General features: G+C 37.8%; 1 protein-coding gene across 12 annotated transcripts in view; it reads left to right on the forward strand.

Moving 5' to 3' along the window:
- The first annotated feature begins 556 nt into the window (after positions 1 to 556).
- The window catches only part of COX7B2 (cytochrome c oxidase subunit 7B2), a 133,091-nt gene continuing 118,105 nt past the window's right edge, over positions 557 to 15,542 (forward strand). For 10 of the 12 annotated variants that reach the window (XM_077757715.1, XM_077757712.1, XM_077757710.1 and 7 more), the window contains exon 1: positions 557 to 686. The gene's annotated coding sequence lies outside the window, so the exon portion shown is untranslated. Of the gene's footprint in view, positions 687 to 11,268; positions 11,320 to 15,542 lie in introns of all 12 variants that reach the window. The other 2 variants (XM_077757711.1, XM_077757713.1) reach the window with 1 other exon arrangement.

The raw sequence follows: 15,542 nt of genomic DNA on the forward strand, positions 1-15,542 counted from the left end.
CTCTGTGAATGAACAAAATATATGCAATTAGATGTAACTACAAAGGGAGGGAAAAAGATTCCCAAGCAGGGTCCTCACTGGCCTGAGGGGAGATCAAAAGGCGGTGGCTTAACTGAACCACTCAAGTGTCCCCAAAATTTATAATTTTAATTAATTTTATTTTCACGTTTTAAGTGTCCTAGTTTGGATAATATATTATGTGGTGACCATAACTAGTAACCTGACATCTTTAGGAGAGGTGAGATACACAGCGGACTTGCAGCTCGCTTTGCGGTTGCAGGCAATCTCAAAGTTCTCGCGTGACCAAGAGGGATGAAGATATACCCAGGAGAGCCATGGAGCTTGTCGAAATGGCTGTGACAGGGAAGTTAAATCCTCCAGGAGAGCCTGCATTACACCTAGGAGCGGGAACACTAAACTCACAAACCGCTCCCTTTACTATGGAGGGACATACGTAAGAGCGATACGACTAACGGTGCTCTTTGCGCTTCTTCCGGTGATCTGATTGGTCAATTTGAAAAGAGAGCGTTGCCGTTGTGACCCGCCTCTTTCTTTCCTCTGAGGGCGGAGCTACCCACAGGAAGTGCCCCCTTAGCTCCGCCCCTCCAGGCTGTGAGGTTGCCGGTCGGCTTTACCTCGGCGCCATCGTCGCCGTCGTCGGTTGGGCGCTGCCTGCGGCGTCGTGGGTAAGTCGAGTGCTGGCGTTCGCAGTCAGTACGCCTGCGGTTTATAAGCCACGGTCTTCAATATTTTCTCCGGCAGTTTTAAAGGAATAGTTTGGTTTTCCTGCCGCTTTACTTTTATTTCTGAAAGAGAGACGTGTACCTGTCGGGCTCTCCTTACACCCCAAAAAAGAGGAATTCTGCGTTGTAGTGCGTGGAGTAGGGCTTCGAGCATGCTTGTGGCGTGGCTAACGTGGCAGGGATTAAACTTTGATGATATTGGACCAGGCACTGACCACGTATTTTCCGTGGTGGTGGGTCGTTCCAGCTTAGGGCGTTTTTTTCCGCACTAGGGAGTGGCTGACTGTACACAAGTAAATGCCCGTTGGTTTGGAGACCGAATGCAGGCAAGCTTTGGGGGTACTCAGCAAGCAAATCCTGACGATAAGTACAGAGATAATCCGTACTCAATGCATCCTAGTCAAATTGTTACTGGTGCCTGACCTTAAACTCTGATATATAATTTTTTCTAAGCAGCCTTGTCTGAGACAGTTTTGGTAATAAAGCAAGCCCTTTTCATGTACCAGCCTTTTTTAGGTGTCAGAGTTAGGTGTACCTGCTGGAAGTGATTAGTGTCAGGCCTAGGCTAGTGGCATAGAAAGTCTTCTCAGATTCTCATCGCTTTTATGTTGTGGCTCCTCTTCAGAGTCGAGGGAAGGAGTGCTGGAAGAACAAATCTTGGAATCATATGACGTGTCTGTAGGTTTTAAAGTTGCTCTTACCTCTTGATTTCAGGTGGCTCTCAATTTGATAAATCCATACAATTTGACTATGACTGTTGATTGCTGAGATTCAAACTTGGGACTCCATTCAGAGGAGGTTGATGAATTTCAAATTAAAGAAGAATGGGGAGGGAGCTTACTGTAAAGAGCAGATACCTTCTCCTTTTTTTTTTTTTAATAGTTTATTTATTTCTAGGAGAGAGAGAGAGAGACAGCGTGAGCAGGCGAGGGCCAGAGAGAGAGGGGGATACAGACTCTGAAACAGGCTCCAGGCTCTGAGCTGGCAGTCAGCACAGAGCCCGACACGGGGCTCGAACCCACGAACCGCGAGATCATGACCTAAGCGAAAGTCGGACGCTTAACCGACTAAGCCACCCAGGCGCCCCGATACCTTCTCCTTAAATTGAGGATGAAAAATGGTAAAGTGTTGCAAAAAAGGTGGCTTAGAAAGTGAGCAAAAAAAGGGTTGTGCTTGGAATGCCCTTCTGGCTCCTAGTAATTGATCTTGCTCAGGAATTTAAGGTGTTAGAGTCACGTGTGCTTCAGGGTTAATGTGGAGTAATAGAAAGAACTGGAAACCGAAGAAAAAAATTTGGCCGGAGGAAAATAAAACCTTTTTAGGAAAAAACTAGAGAAATTAGGGGGCAAATTTGACAAAGGTGACATAGAAAGTAATTTGACGTTCAAGTAGGCATCTGTATGAGAGAAATGGTGAGTTTGGGGCAGGGGGGCCTAAATTCTCTTCAACAGAGTATTGGAAAAGGGAAAGGTGTTGAGTTGTTACTAGATTGAAATGGGGGCTAGGTCTCATGTTAATCAAAAAGAGGGACGATCTCAAATTCAATGACTCCTTCCAAAAGTCAGAAAAGTACTGAGAGATCTCAGATAAGGAGTGATGAAAAAATAATAGAACAGAATCCTAAAGATTGGGAAAGACTAAGAAGACCTGTAGAATGCACAAAGTACCATTCGGTGATTTTTAAGGGAATATAGTAATTATAGGTTTGTATAGAAGTACGGTTTGTGCTTAGAAAGAACATGGCCAAGAATTAGAACTCGAGACAAGACTCAGCAAGACCGGGCATATTAAAAGGAGCCAGGCAAGAGAGTGAGTTAGATCCAAGCTTGGATGGGGACGATTCATGTTGATGGGAGCAAAGTTGCTATGGGGAATTATGCATCCCAGGGAAGTGGAGGAGAAAAAAAAATGTTTTTTAAGAATAGATGCTTTTAGTAAACTCAGAGTTGAATGATTTCATCATTGTTTTTAGAGATGATTCTGGAATTTAATAAATAGAGGAATGTCTAAAAAGGATAAAAAGGAAGCCAAATATTTATTTCCAGCAATCAGCAGTAATCCTGTATGTTTTGAAGAAACCAAATTAATAGATGAAGCAGTTAGATAACTCAACTTTCTAAACAATTAAAAAGTTAAAAAGTTTAAACTGAAAAGTGTAGAAGAGAATGGAAGAAAATGAAGATAGAGGCATTTCATTGCTGCAGAAAAATATGTAGCAAAAAAAATGCTATTCAAGGTCTGAACAATTCGGTGATGAAAGACAGTGCCTGGAGGGGCACATGGAAAAGGTATTAGGTCTTAGTGGGCCTCTAGGGGCTCAGGCTTCAGAAGCATCAGTTGAAGCCTCTGTTCAGGAATCTGTTGAGAGTGATTTGCCAGCGGAAACAAATGGGATTAAGACAGAAACTGTCTCTAAGAGGCAGGCCCCACTAGCTTTGCAGTTCCATAACAAGAGGTGGTGGAAAGCGCCACATTTGGTACAGGATTGAAGATACCTGTTTACTGAAGTTAGTAGGCCCTGTTTCCTAATACAGAGTCCACTTCCAGCAGTACCAGAGTGCCAGAAACAGGAGCTTAAACGAAGGAACGGAAATCAAGAGGTTTTTAAAATAGGTTGCGGTGGAAAAATACTGTACTTTCAAATACAATTTGGAGATTCGGTTTGAAAATTTTGAAAGTTTTCTGGAAGGCAAGAATGTCTCAAATACCATTCTGTGAGAGACAACAGTATGCTAAGTACATTGTGTCCCTAGATAGGATGAATCTATAGTGTCAGAATTAAAGCTTTAATAGAAGTTTTCTGGAACCTGCTACTCTCACAAACTGACAAGTATCCTAGTTGACTGAAACCAAGAATATTTCCAGTTCCTTTCTTCTTTTAGATGTCATTCAGTTCTGATTTCTAGGAACACCGTGTTTTGGGGAGTAATCTGTTCTGAGAATGGCTTGTATTTAAACTTCATAGGTATGGGGCCAGTTTTGTTAAGTTTATATATCCATTTACTCTTGTTTTTGAACTATACAAAACTAGTAGTTCAAAAAGCAAAGTGATATAAAGAAAAGTATACGTTGATGAATCTTTTCTCCACTTTGCATTTTACTTATCTAGTTTAACAAACAAGTCTCTAATACTTACTTAGTGCCCAATACTGACCTGTGTATTTTGCAAATGTTAGCTATTTATTTGTCTATCAATCCTATTATGTAAGAATTCCTATATTTCCTATTTTATAGATAGGCCCAAAAAAGTTAATTAATTTGTAAATGGCAGAGACAGACCCAGACAGTCTGGCTGAAGTTAGACTAGTTAGGTAAATGATTTAGTAGGTCATGCACTGTATATGCCCCTTGTGTCATTTTTTAAAATGCAAAGAATGCAAACATGAATATATATTCTTAATTTTTCTTTTCACTACAAAAGAAAGCAAACTTTATACACTATCTGTACCTTGGGTTTTTTTCCCCACTTAACTTCATATTCTGGAAATAGTTCCTTATCAGTATATAGAGAGCTTCTCATTCGTTTTTGCTGCTGCATAGTATTAATATTGTATTATATGAGTTAGTCACGTTTGTTTTTTAAGTTTTATATATACATATACAGTTTATATATATAGTCTATATTATGTATATATACACATACACACATATTATATAGTTATGGTTTATTTAAACAGTCTCTTGGTGGACATTTGGGTGATTTCTACTTTTCTGCAATTGTAAATAGTATGGTAATAAATAAATGTATATACTTTTCATTCTTGGCAGATGTATTGTATCCATGATATAAATTCTTAGAAGTTGTGGGGCATCTGGGTGGCTCAGTTGGTTGAGCGTCCCGCTTTGGCTCAGGTCATGATCTTGCAGTTTGTGGGTTGAAGCCCTGCCTCGGGCTCAGTGCTGACAGCCAGCTCAAAGCCTGGAGCCTGCTTCAGATTCTATATCTCCCTCTCTCTCTCTGACCCTTCCCTGCTCACGCTGTCTCTATCACTGTCTCTTAGAAATAAAACATTAAAAAAATTTAAATTCTTAGCAGTTGAACTGCTGAATCAGAGATAAATGCATATTTAGTATTTTTTCTATATTGCCAAATTCCATGAGTCTTTTACTATTTTTCATTCTGCTTCATTGTAGCCTTATCAACAGATATGTTCACATTTTTGCCAGTCTGATAGGTGAAAAATGTGTTTTCAGGGTTTTAATTTTTAGTTACTACTTAATAATATATGAATGAGTTGAATGTCTTTTCATTTGTTGAAAGGCCATTTGAATTTTTTTGTGTGTGAATTGGCTATCATCTCTTTGCTCATTTTCTAGGGAGCTTTTAGTGTTTTATTTCTGTTAGATACCTACCTGCTCTTTATATATTGAGGGAAGTGGACCTTTTGCTTATGATGTGAGTTTCAATTTTTTTCCCCCAAGTGGGTCATTTGTTTTTTGATCCTTTTTATTGTTTTACTATTGTATAATATATAATTATTACCTATTTAGACATGGCTTTCTCCAATTTGTAAAAGAATTTTTTCTGTTTTCTTCTAGTACTTTCATGGTTGCATTTTTTTTCCTTTTTGCATTTAAATCCTTGATTCCTTTTGAGTTTATGAATGGTTGTAGCTTATAAGATTCAACTTCATCTCTTTTCCAGATGACTGTTTAAAATGTAGTTAGTAAAAACTTGTCTTTGACCTGATGCAATTTCTGAATCCCTGAAAGAACTATACTTATCCTAGATATTGAGAGTGACTGACCAAGAGGAAGTAGAAGAAATTTGTGAGGAAAATATTTGTCTTTGACTTTCAACTAAGTAGTATGATTTTAACTTCATGGAGTTGTAGCTTATAGGGAATGAGAATTTGACTGTAGACATAAATTTCTTTGAACCTTAATTTGTTTTGTATTTAAACAGTCAAGGTAATTTAATCTTTGGACTTAGACTTCTCTTTGGGAATTTAATAGTTTACGGAGGTTATTTTCAAATTTGGGATATCTATAATGTTAGACTTTTATTCTTAGAATTTAAGCCATTTGATCTAATTTTAGCACCTTTGATAGAAATCGTAGATAATACGCTGTTCATAATTTGGGATGGCAAATAGAATTGAGAAAACATTTTCAGCTTTGGATATAGAATGGCTACACATTTAATTAATGTGTTTTTGGCCTATTTTGAAGGATTCTGAGCTCAAAAATCTGCACTGCTAATAGTGTCCAGAAGGATACCAAAAATCACAGGTAGGATAGGCTACTCAAAAAGAGAGTAGGAGCAGTAGTGTCTTGATAGATTGTTGATTCTTTTCCCTGGGGGGACAATTCCTTGGTTCAGCTGAAGCTTCATGATGAAGCCCGGTGATTTAGGAGAATAGAAAGGTGTAGAATATTGATATGTAGGAGGGATTGTAGAATGGTTTTTTCCCCCTCTTCTGATGTATCCTTTTATGTGATAACAACGATCCATTGTCCTAACATATTAGGCCTCTAACTTCTACTTGAGTAGTTCAGGGAGTTATCTGGTAAATTGAGAAGAGGCTGGGGTTGAGGTCTCTTCTCCCCTTGTTGGGAATTGAGCTGTCCTTAGGAAGCTGCTTCTGCTCTCCCATTTTACCATTTTTACAGGGGCAGGAGAATGGCTGTCCCCATACTATCCTGCTGATACTGAATGAGAAAGTCTGTCTAATTTTGGATTTAGTACTAGAAAATACATAGATAAACCACAATCTTCCCTATCTGCTCTCATCAGATATAGAGGTAAATTTTTGATTTCTCAATAAGCCAACTTCCTTGTATCTTTTAATTGTTCAGAAGTTGATCAAGAGTGCCAGTTATTGACCTTTCCCACCCCTCCTTTTATCAAGATGAGAAGTCAATGGACAATAGAGTGATTCAATCGAAATTTCAGAGGCTTGATTATGTTTCCTAACTGAGGTGGGAATCAGATCAGCAAGGGCATCACGATTTCACTACATACTCCATTAACAGCCTGTGTTTAATATCTGTGTGGAGGGAATGTATGACAAGTTATATTGCCATAAGATATGTCCAGAAAAATGAACTAGGATCATGTGCATACCACTCTTGATGCCTCAGTGTTACATATGGTTTTCTGAAAGCAGAGAGAAATCACAGGAAAAGTCTAGATTTAACAACCAAGATTGAAGTTTTGTATTAGGCTAAGTTATCAGAGGCAGAAATTATAATGAGATGTGGAAATAAAGTAAGTTATATGTTGTGTATGTGAATTTTCAGAACTGCCAAGACTGTAAAGTTCACGTTGTGTTGGGTTTCAGGTTAATATTTATATTTATTTTATTTTGAATGTACACATATGGTGTTTTATATCAGTGACAGATTTCCCTAAATAATATTTTTTAAATGTTTTTATTTATTTCTGAGAGAGAGAGAGAAAGACAGCGTGAGCAGGGAAGGGTCAGAGAGAGAGGGAGACACAGAATCTGAAACAGGCTCTAAGAGGCTTTGAGCTAGCTAGCTGTCAGCACAGAGCCCGACGCGAGACTCGAACCCATGAACGGTGAGATCATGACCTGAGCCGAAGTTGGACACTTAACCGACTGAGCCACCCAGGCGCCCCATATTTCCCTAAATAATAAAAGCACCTCTGCCTCTGACCTTAACATTTGTGGTGACATAATGCTACATTGCAACTTAAGTAGCAAAACTGTCCATAGGTGAAGAACATGAAAAAACAATTTTTCTCTGCTTCCTAAGTGGTAAGGAAGCAACTGTCTTTCTCCCCTCCTGTTCTTCCCCTCTTGGAAACATTATGGATCTGATTGCTAACTATAACACGTCGGTCTGTAAGTAAAATCTCGCCAAAAGTCAGATAGCTCTGTGTGTCTCAGACCTAGAGAGGCCTCTAAGTCCTGGATCTCGTTTCTGCATGAAATGTAGATACCTAAGTCATCCTAGCACTTTTACCCAGTACCTAGGTACCTGTCCCAGGATGTAACCTTTTGTCTTTATGGAAGGTAAGTTTTATTATCCTTTTAGATCAGAGCAATTAGCACCATAATTTGGGGGAAGAAATGGCTACAGATTTAATCCTGTAATATATGAAAATATTTTCAAGGAGAAATGAAAAGATTCTCTGACTTTATAGTAAATACATTGGGACAATGATAAATCCAGGAATATTTTATTTTCCTATATGTGTTATATCATTTTTATAATTTCTGCTGGATAAAGATGTTAATACTGTACCTGGGGCATAGCAAATACTCTACAAATGATTGACATTGTAATAATAATTAATGCTTATTATTTTAAGATATTAAAAATGCCTATATTCATGTTTCAGAAAGAATAAAATGGAAATTATTTTTTATTTAATGTATGAAATGAATTTGTGGCTGAAATTTAGGTTGGATGGTGTCATGTCTGTCAAGACCCTTGAAATCTACAGAAAGGATTCTATATTCTCCTCATGGAAGGCTATTTAGCTCACAACTCCCATTTTCTTCCTTGTGAAAGAGTTCCCCCCCCCATTATGTATATGGACACATATCACTTACACACATGTCTTCCTTGAAGTGCACCTAGGTTTCCATTCTCTCAGGAGCTCTATAAAATGGATTTTATGCCTACTAACACACAGAGACTTCATTGTCTACTAGTAGCTAAATCCAGTAGTTAGAAGATAATCTCTTATTTGCTGCATTTCTTAACTCATCTTTTAGATTCTAATTATACAGATTCAAATTCTTTTAAATTCCTATTTAATATTCTGATGGTTTTTCAAATAGGGTACTATAATACCTAGCTGGAAACACAAAGCTACGTCACATGAAGTACGGTATAGGATTGTAGGATCAGTACAGGTTGAAGTATTGAAAATGTTGAGTGGAGGATATGGTATGTGGGTTGGGCTTTGCTTTTTATAAGAAGTAAAGAAAGAAGACAGCATATCAGTTATGCATACTAATGAGAACTAAGGCCATTTTCTGAATGCATGTTAATTTTTTTCTTCTAGTGACATACAGTGATAAACAAGAAGTGATGAAACTACCCCTTTTTCATGATTTTATAGGATAATTTTAAAGTACACTGTGATTCATTATTGGTTACTTCTGTGATTAGAGAACAGAAGGAGATATGCTATTAGCAGTGAGTCTATCAGGTTAGAACAGAGACTTTAAGATAATATGCTACGGGCAGTGTAGGGTCATCACAGTTTTTAAACAGGAAGGCAAAAGAATGAGAAACAGTATTTTAGGAAAATTTGCCATTGGTAGATTGAATGGAAAGAGATTTGTGTCAGGAAGACCAGTTAGAGAAATACTGGAATAAGCTAAGCAATAAATGATGAGAACAACTAATTTAATTTTGGCCTTTGGAACAGAGAATTCAAAAGAAGAATCAACGTCTTTTCTAGACTTAATTTATGAATGGAAGAAAGAGGTAATATAGAGGTAACCTCAGGATTCTGAAAAAAGAATACAGATTTGTACAGGAAGGCAGCAAATTAATTTTTATGCATATTTGGGTGTTGGCCAGTGACTAGATCCAGAGGAAAAATCTCTATATAGACATTGAACATATATTACTGGAATTTTAGTTAGGAGAATTCATCAGTCTAAAGGTGATGGCTTTTATGTGAGTGAGTAAACCTTCTGAGTTATAAGGCCAAAAAGTAGATTTTAGAGAAATAGCTCAAAGAGAGCTAGGAGGAAAAACAGAGGTGAAGGTCAGAGAACATAGCCAGTATACTTAGGGAAGCTGAAGAAATAGTGATACCAAATTAATGTGGTGTTAGAAGCCAGTCTCAGCCTAAGGATAACCAGAATTGTGGGTGGACTGGCCTTTGTGGTTCTTATTATGGCTGGAAGATGCTCTCTGGAATAACCATGAAGAAACTTTGAAAAAAGATTTACTACTTAAAATTCTTAGAAATTACATGGCACACTTGGGGCTACATATGAAGTTCAGAGGAGGATCAGAGGGAAGAAGAGAGGGAAGGAGGGAAATGGCATGGACTTGGGGTTCTGCTTGTATTGGGATTCAGGGAAGAGGGCCTAGAGCTGTTTATTGGTGAATTTACAACATAAGTATGGGAATTTAAAGTGCAGGAAGAGAAAAAACAAGCAGCCCAAGTGAATGGTTAATGAAATCAACCAAGATCTCTGAAACAAAGAAGCATAGGGCATCAACTGGTTCTTTAAGTAGCTTTGTGGCTAACAGTGTGTTTCTTCTTCTTCTTCTTCTTCTTTTTTTTTTTTTTAAGTTTATGGGACACCTGGGCGGCTCAGTTGGTTAAGCATCTGACTTCGGCTTAGGTTATGATCTCGAAGTTTGTGAGTTTGAGCCTCGTGTTGGGCTCTGTGCTGACAGAGCTAAAAGCCTGCAGCCTGCTTTGGATTCTGTCTCCCTCTCCCTCTCCGCCCCTCCCTTACTGACTTGCTCTCTCTTCTCCATCTCTCTTTCTCTCTGTCTAGAGATGGGGGGGGGGGTGTGGGGAGAAAGAGAATCGCAAGTAGTCTCCACACTGTTAGCATAGAGCCCAGCATGGGGCTTTACCTCAGGAGCCTAACTCATGAATCATGAGATCATGACCTGAGCCAAAATCAAGAGTTGGATGCTTAGCAGACTGAGCCATCCATGCGTCCCTGACAATGTGTTTATTCAAGAGAGCCATCTTTGAAGGGGATGCCTGTTTGAAGCCAATGCTTCACCAGTCAAAAATTAAGTCAGGCACTTGAATTACCAAAAAACAGAAAACCCAGCTGTCAGGGATTATACAACTTGTGGTTAGCAAATCAAATTTTGAAGTGAGGTAAAAGAAAATGAGGTCTGAGAAATCCTCATTAAATCTTGGTTTGAAGCATTATCCAAGATGAAATGGGGTATGATATGGGGGGAGGTCCGAACTCATATATAAATTTGCACATTCAACCACCGTCACCCATTATTGCAGAATGATTTGTCAGATAAATTGTGAATAAGCTATTAAATTTGAGCAGTGAGAGAGAGGAGATAGAAGAGAGTGTATGGTGATGGAAGAGCAGTACAGAGTTGGCAGCCATAGGGGTTATCCTGAGGGGTGCTTGAGGAAACAGAATACAGGGGACAATAATGGTCTGGCTCCAAAATGTGTCTTCTGTTAATGCAGGCAGTGACTAGTCTGCTTCTTAGCAAAAGCCCAGGTGATGTTTATCTGATGACTGGGGATCAAATAAAGGTAACACCAAAAAATACAGCTTTTCCTAATACTCAAGAGGATGAATGCTTGGCATTCTCCTGTTATAAAGAATCCAGCTGAGATGGTGTTGGATTGATCATTTATATGTGGATAAAAATGAGAAGAACTCTGGAGAGATACCAACTCTATTTCTGCCTAAAGACTTGAAATAAGAGTAGTGGTTGGGGAACGCAGGGGATAAAGGGGTTGGAACCTTAATTTTACAATTGAGCTAGCAGTTCATGATAGGACTCACAGCCTGAGTGACCTGTATTTCCAGACACTTGCCCCTTTCTTGACCCTGTTTGTTTCTGGTTCTGTCGTCTGTGCCCCTAGGGTGAAGCTAAGGACAAAGGACAATTGGGAAGGCAGCTCTGGCCTACAAAAGTAAGCCTTCATTTGTCATTTTAATGGGTGTACCATTTCACCTTAATTTAATTTTCCTACTCTAAGAATATATCTCATTTTGTAAGTTCACAAGCTGACACATCATTCAGAGAGACTATTTATTTTCCCTATATTCTTCACACAAAGGCTGAGATTATTCTTGCAATAGTAATCAAGATCTTCTGTCTTTGGGTTGCAAAGAAAATGCATTCAACTGTACTTGAAAGAGAAAATTGAAATTTGGCTGCAAATGATAAAGCACTTTGAATTCTTTCAATTCTGTCTGTTCATATCAGCTGAGCTGCATTAATAAAAGCATAAAGGTGCCTGTTGCTTGCTATTGGCAAAAAATACAATGTTCAATTGCCCTAACTGTGGATTAGGTGTGTTGAAGTTTATTCCTATTATAGAACCTTGTGCTCATAGTACAGTTTTTCTTTGTCAGTGCTAGCATGGTACCAAATGAATTAGGAAAGTAGTCCCCAGAGGAAGACTTTTCCACCAGCTTTAATAGCAGAGAAACTATGAATCTTCAAAAAAAAAAAAAAATCAAATCTCAAAGTGTAATTGGCTTGTCTATCTGCCTGTTCTAACCTTTGTTTTATTGGCGTAATTGTTTTAGGAAATAATCCTGTAGGCTTATTAGCATGCTTAATGATAGTTTCAGTTATTTATTTTATTAATTGGGTGTGTAAGTCACAAAATTGCTGGTGGGTACATTTACCAATAGAACAACCACCATAATAATACAAGGCATCCAAAAATAAAAGTAGGTTGTTACCTCTGAGATAAAAATTTCTGTAAATAGTACTGCAGATTTTTCATTTTCCATCGGACGATCTCATGGGCATGCCAATTGTGAAACCATAGTCAGATTTTTGGAAATGCAAGAGTAAGTACCAAATAAAAGTTTATACTCATGTACACTTAATGAGTATTTTTTTTTTTTTAGCCAGCACTATAACATGAGACCAGTAGCACAAGCCTAGGCAAAATTGTGAAGTAGGAATAGGTTATCTTTAGGTACCTCTAGCCTCTTCTTTGTATGCCTAATAATATCCTTTTCTCTAAAATCCTCGTTGATTTTTCTCTCCTCTTCACAATTATTTATTCTCAAGAGAAGATGAAATTCATTAACACTGAAGTTTAAATGATGAAGGTGGTAATGGTGCTATAGAAAGAACTCTTTGAGACCAAACAGCCCTAGCTTCAAAGTCTGCTTATTATCATTTCCAGCTATGTGATTTTAATGAATACATTTTACCTCAGGGAGCTGAGGGTTTGGTGCAGACTGGAGCTTACATAATTTGGGGGAAATACAAAACCATATATATAAGTTTAGGTAAGAAGGTAAATACTTATATATTAAAATAACAAATGCAACAAAATTTAGAAAAATAAATTTAGTCATTCCTTAACCTTATTTATTCATAAAAAATTATTTCCACAACAATAATAAAATCTTACCAAAATAGCTAGTGGTCTGGGGATACAATTACCTATTTTGGTTCTTATTTTCTGAAGATGTGGGGGCTACTTTGATATTATTTCCTTGTAATGAGTCATTTTTTTCTAAGGAAATTTGATATGGGGAAGAAGGCCAAAGTTTGGGTGAAGGAGTCAGGCACCATTGAGTAATTAGTCTCTTCAAGTGCACTGAACTCTGACTTCTATACAAACTGATGGCAAGTCCCCAAAATAACTCGTAGACAAGGAATGCATGCCCTTGTGTGCTTCAACTTTCCTTTCATGACCAAGCCAGTAAATAACTATTGTAAGATACATCATAATTTCCATCATGGATAATAGAAATAGAGACACATGATATTGCTTTAAAAGATTTACACTTCTACTATCTACCTGTATTAACTCACATGACATTCCTGATAGACTTGTCACACTAATCTTAACAATATCAGTGGTGTCTGATAAAGAACACTTGTTCTTCTTTTTACCCCATACCATAAACTGTAACAGTAATACCAATAATCCCTGCAGTTAATATCAAAGGAAGACTCAACAAACTACTGGAGTTAACAAGAGGGAATCTGATTCACCTGGGAGAAAAGGTGCTTTATCTTTGACATTAATGTCTTCAATAGGCTGTTATTTAGAACCTTTGGGTTGTACTCGATTATAGTCCTTAGTATTTGCCTTTCCTGAAGGATGCCCAACAATAGCTAAAAATAAATTTAACAGAATAGGGTGAAAAAATAAGAAAATAAACAAATACAGAAGAGGTCCATTGCACAGAGCTGGCACAAAAGAAACCTACTTACATCTAAGACTCATTTTCTCGTCACTGCATCAGAATAACATGCCTGCAATTTAATTTTGCTTTACAAAGCTCACAAATTTAGCTTTCAGGATGTGTGATTTTTGAAAAATCTGTGGTCTCTTTAGCTTGTGCTTAAGCCAGTGTCATTCTCTAGTGATACAGGCTGGAGAAGAAGGGGAAGAATCAAGAAGCCTAAACAAACTAAGCCATAATAGGATGGCATGATATTCACTAGTCTACTACATACATTTCAAAGTCATGAGGAATATTTAACTTCGACATAAGCTAATGTTTTTCCTGCAGGGCACTGAGATCAGAGAGAAGACAAGGAAACTACATAGTTGTGTTATTCACATTGTATTCTCTTAGATACTTTGTTCATTTGGCATTGGGGGCATCTTTTTTTGATATCTTTGTCTCATTGCTACTTGCTTTCAGTCCTCTCTGCTGGTCCCCTCCCTCATTCTGACCTTAAATCTTGAAGTACCCCAGAACTCTGACCCTGGACACTTACTATTTTTTTCCCAATGACTTCACTTTCTAGGTGGTCTTTAAATTACCATCCTTATATTAAAGATTCCCCAGGTTCTCTCAGTGACTTGAATCTTTCCCCTGACCTTCAGACCCATATCCGACTTTTACCTAAACCTGATATATCCATATTGAATTCTTGATTTGTCTGTACCAAATCTGTTTTTCCTATAGTATTCTCCTTCAAGTAAGTGGTAACAGTCAAAAATTTTGATGTCATCTTGTCAATCTTTGTTTCACATCCCACATCAGCAAAACTGAATCTGAATCTGAATTCTTAATCTGACTACTTCTCTCCATTTCTGTTGTCATCAGCTTTCATGCAAGCCATCATTTCTAGCCTGGACCCAATTATGTATAAACATAAATTTGCTGCTTTCAAATTTATATTATTTTTTCCAATCCTGAAGTTACCTTTAAATTACCTCTTCCTTCCATTCATAAACTAAGTCTAGAAAAACTATTGACTCTTTTTTTTAATTCTCTGTTCCAAAGGCCAAAATTAAATTAGATGTTCTCATCATTTATTGCTTAGCTTATTCCAGTTTTTTACTCTCCTACCCTTTGTACTATTCTAGCTTCCATTTAGCTATACTTCACACATGGTCATAGGGATCTATGTACATAGATATATCTATCTACATATTTAAAGTGTGGATATGCACTCTCTAAATAAAACCCTTTAATGATTTCCTATCACATTCAGTAAAATTGAAAATATTTGCTATGGCCCAAAGGCCATATATTATCCAGACGAACTAGTTTCTGTTCCTAGTCACTATTTTCTAGGTGCTTTGCTATTCTATATGGGTAGGACTCTACCTCCGTCCTTGAACTTCTGTTCCCTCTGTCCAGAATGATCTTCACCCAAATGTCCACATGATTTACTTCTTTCAGTACTTCTTTCAGTTGTACTTCTTTCAGTCTATGTTTAAGTGCCGGCTTGAGAGTAAACTTTCTTGCCTGTCCTGCTCAAAGTAGCACGCTTGCTTGCTTGCTTGCTTGCTTTCCTTTCTTTTCCTTCCTTCCTTCCTTCCTTCCTTCCTTCCTTCCTTCCTTCCTTCCTTCCTTTATATCTTTGTTTATTGCCTGTATCTCCAAGTAGAATGTAAGATCTGTGTGGGACCTGACATGCTCTGATTTGCCCTGTCTTAAATTCCCTGAGACTTAAATTCTCTGAGTCTAAAATGCTTGGTAGACACTGAATAAATATTTAGTGAATGAATGAATAAGGCATCATTAATGTCCTAGGGGCTCCATTTGCTTTAGGGCAGCATCCTTCTTTTGGGATAGGTATTGGAAGTATATCCATAGTCAGATTCATTATAGTTCCCAACCAGTTGCCAGACCCGGCGTTTAGCAGCTAATCTGTACAAGAACAGAAGCCAAATCCCTGTGATTATGAAAATATGCC

This window comes from Crocuta crocuta, unplaced genomic scaffold (genome assembly GCF_008692635.1).
Source record: "Crocuta crocuta isolate KB4526 unplaced genomic scaffold, BGI_CrCroc_1.0 scaffold282, whole genome shotgun sequence".
Classification (NCBI taxonomy): Eukaryota; Metazoa; Chordata; class Mammalia; order Carnivora; family Hyaenidae; genus Crocuta; species Crocuta crocuta.